Source organism: Thalia democratica, chromosome 4 (genome assembly GCF_965202585.1).
Source record: "Thalia democratica chromosome 4, ktThaDemo2.hap1.1, whole genome shotgun sequence".
Classification (NCBI taxonomy): Eukaryota; Metazoa; Chordata; class Thaliacea; order Salpida; family Salpidae; genus Thalia; species Thalia democratica.
In genome coordinates, this window is record NC_139168.1 from 53,640,696 (window position 1) to 53,644,933 (window position 4,238).

Below are 4,238 nucleotides of genomic sequence, written 5' to 3' on the forward strand. Positions count from 1 at the left end.
GCACGAAAACACAAAATTGCACGAAGATACTTTTGCACGAAGACTAATTTGCACGAGAGCACAAAATTGCACGAAGATAAAACTGCACGCAGACAAAATTGCACGAAGGCTCACTTTTGCACGAAGACACTTTTGCACGAGGGTATACTTTTGCACGAGCAGACAATTTTGCACGCAGACACTTTTGCACGAAGGGTCATTTTTGCACGAGTGACAACTTAGCACGGAGGGTCAATTTTGCACGGGTTTTGTTTCCTTCCCAGGGACAGGTCAAAATTGCGCGTGGACATTTTTGCACGAGGGGACAAATTTGCACGAGAAGACTCTTTTGCACGAAATTTTTTAATAATATTTAAAAAATAAAAAAAATTATAACAAAACAATAAAAAATACAAAACAAAACTATATAATATTCAAAAAAAAAATCTGAACTATAATATTTAATAACTAAATAACGAAAAATAAAAATCAGAATTAAAAAAGTTATAACTTAATAATAAAAAATACAAAACAAAGTTATATATTATTCAAAAAAATTAAAAAATCTGAATTATTAAATTTAATAACTAAATAACGAAAAAAAAAAAAAAAACAGAATTAAAAATTTTATAACTTGATAATAAAAAATACGAAACAAAATTACATATTATTCAAAAAAATAAAAAATCTGAATTATAAAATATAATAACTAAACAACGAAAAATTAAGAAAAAAATATTAAGTAAAAAAAAAATAAAATTGTGAAAAATTTAAGTAAATAAAAAAATATATATAGTACTTTTAAGTAAAAAAAATATTTTTAAGTAAAAAAAAATTAAATGTTAATTAGATTTTTTTAAATAATAAAAAAAGTTAGAATATAAAAAATCAACTAACTTTAAAATAAATAAGTTTTAAAAAATCAAAAAATATTTAAGTTTTACAAAAATTAAAAAATAAATACATTAAATAAAAGTCCAAAGCAAAAGTTAATAAAATTAATATAAAAAGTCAACTTAAATGAAATAAATAACTAAATAAATTTAAATGAAATAATAATAAATATAAAAGTCAAAATGAACAATTTAAATAATAAACAAAAATCTATCAAACAAATTTATATAAATAAAATAAAAACTGGATTATAAAATTAGATTCTAACCGTTATTTAAATATAATTACCAAAAAAATAGTTCTGTTTAAACTTTTTTTTTTTTGTTAGAAATAGAAATTAACTAATTGTAGCTAATGTATTATTTTGTTTGTTTCATTGAAGTCAAAAGCTTATATTTCCTTTTTCTTCTAAAAATGTAAAAATAAAATTGTTTCTGACAGTGCTTTTTCGCAAGTCTAAGTTAGATAAAGAGAAAATACAGAGCAGGAGAAACTTAAGAGCTAATTAGACTAAAACGCGTGCAAATACTGATGCAACTAAGATAAAGTTTAGAAAAATATAAAATAATGATATATAAATTAGGTTCAAAACTTTTATATAAAACAAAAAGGTACAATTTTAAGTATAATTTATGGAAGTACAAAGCCGTAACAGAACTTTTTGTACAATGCACAATAAAAATTTCAAAAGACGGATTTTCTCTTTTCTAAATTTATTTAATTGTTTCACTATTTCGCATGCTCGTTTTTTCTGTACAAAAGTATTTTCGTGCAATTTTGTCCCCTCGTGCAATTTTGTACACTCGCGCAATTTTAACACCTACCCATGTAATTTTTTTTTTTAATCTTGTTTTATTTCATATTTAAATTTAGTATAATTATAATATAATTTATGTTTACATCAATACATGTCTATTTTTAAATAAGGATTATTTTAAGTATGATAAAATTCTAGTTTTATTTTTATTAAAATAAAATTTTAATTTATAATAGTTTTTAAACACATTAATTTAGTTTCAATTAAAAAAGGTTATACATATTTAAAAAAAAAGTTAAATAAAATTAATTTAAACCTGGTTAAATTAGAATGAACTACACTAGCACATGCTTATTATTATTTTCTATAAAACATAAAGGTTTTGTTATATTTTTTATTTAGTTATTTTAAGTTAATATTTTTGTGCAAAACTGTCTGTCGTGCAAAATCGACCTTCCGTGCAATTTTGTCCCCTCGTGCAATTTTGTGCCCGCGTGCAAATTAGTCTTCGTGCAATTTTGTACTCTCGTGCAATTTATTCCCCGCGTGCAATTTAGTAACCTCGCGCACTTTTGTCTTCGCGCAATTTAGACCCGTTCCCAGTATTTAGATGCTGCTGCAATTAAATGAAAAATAAAATAGTGCCTAGGCATATTATAAATATTTTGGATAGTTTTTGCATTTAAGATTTTATAAACAAAAATAAAACTTAAATTCACTTAAACCAATTGTTTGATTTATAATTACATTTATCTACATAGTTTATATTTTTTAAACTAATAGAAGTAACAGCTTAGCATATCACAAACATTTTGGATAATTGTTGTTAAGAAGATTTTAGTAAGAAAAATAAAACTTGAATTCACATAAACCAAATGTTTGATTTATAAGTACATTTATGCAATTTGATTTTTTTATAGAAACAAAAATAAGTTTAGCTAGATATTTGATAATTAACTAGAATGATGTTGCACCAATATCGAACTGAAATTAAAATCATGTTCATTTGATTCGGGCTCCAATCTAGTCTAAACTAAACCATAATTTTTAAATGTTCATCGAAGAAAGTATGTACATTGATAATGTACACACTTTGTGAAGTATGTATCCGCGTACGGTACGCACTAAATTTTCAATACACATTAATTTATTATATTTAAAGGTTTTCTATAATAAGTACGTACCCGTGTACAAAAATTTTTATTGACTTCAAAACTAGAATAATGTATCAATTTGCAAATTAATGAAAGCGCTTCTTGTGTCAGAGCTTTTTGAAAAGAAACCTGTTACAAAAAATATATAGAACGAAATTAGTAAATGATAATATTTTGTAGGGTTTGAACTAAGGTATAAATTGCTTTTTACTGTTTTACAAAGTTCAAGCTAGTTTTTGATATACTACAGGTCAAAGTTAGAAACCAAAAATTATGGTAAAATTCAGAAACGCAAATCATTAAGCAACTAAGTTCTCCTTACAAGAACAAAAAATCACATAATCAAACTGTATGATAAATGTTACCAAAATAAGATAAGTATTTCATACAAATTATTTAATAGGAATTTTAACAAATATTTTTACCTAAAAAGACCAACTTAGCAACTGTTTTACTTTAGATATTTTATTTTTTTTTATTTTGCAACAATTAAGTTATTACAAATTCTGTTATCTAGTCTCCTAATTTGCTGCTGACATTTTTACTTCTTTTTAAAAATTTAGCTTGTAAAAAAAAAGTACAAAATATTACATACAATACAAATTATATAAATTGTGAAAATTACATTTTCTTGTATATAAAAATTAAATAATATTTTATTTTAATACTTAGAGATAAAAACTGGCAATGTTAGAAAAATATAAGTCAATTTTACTGAAAAAATTGAATTTATAAAAAAGTGACACACTAAATTTTCTAAATTGTATGGGATGAAGGTAGTCTTCCTTCTTCTTTTGATTTTAAAGACGGGACAGGATTGAATTTTAGATAAACAAAAAATGGTAAGGACCATCAAAAAAGTCAGTCTCAGTCTTATACAAACGCTTTGAAGAGATCTTTCGTTTATTAAAAAACAAATATTTTCAATTCTGTAGAAAACAAAAAAAATACTAGCAACTAGAGAAAATTAAATACCGTAAACTAAATATATTTACATGCTCGTGGGCCGCAATTTTACCTTTCGGGGCCAGATTCCACTTAATTTTTGTAAAAATTTTTGAGCCGGATCCTGCCCGCGGGTCGTACGTTGCCCACCATAACACTAAAATAAGAGTAATAAACTAAGATATGATTTGTAAAATGTATTTAAGCTATGTTAAAGTATAAAACACGTATTTTTTCAGCAAAAGCCTGGACTCAAAAGCATATAAAAAATGACAAAAACTTAATTTATTTTAAAATCATTACAATTGCTTTTCAACGTAATCAGAAAAAAAATCAACTGATGAAAGTGAAACTATTAAAGAAACTTGAAACTAAATGTTTTATTTTTTATAAAAGCATTAAGAAACATGTCTTCAAATTTTGTCACTAAACTTTAAGTAGTTCACTTTGATTTTTTTTTTTTGGTATATTAATTAAATAAAATTTGAATCAATTAAATATTTCAAATG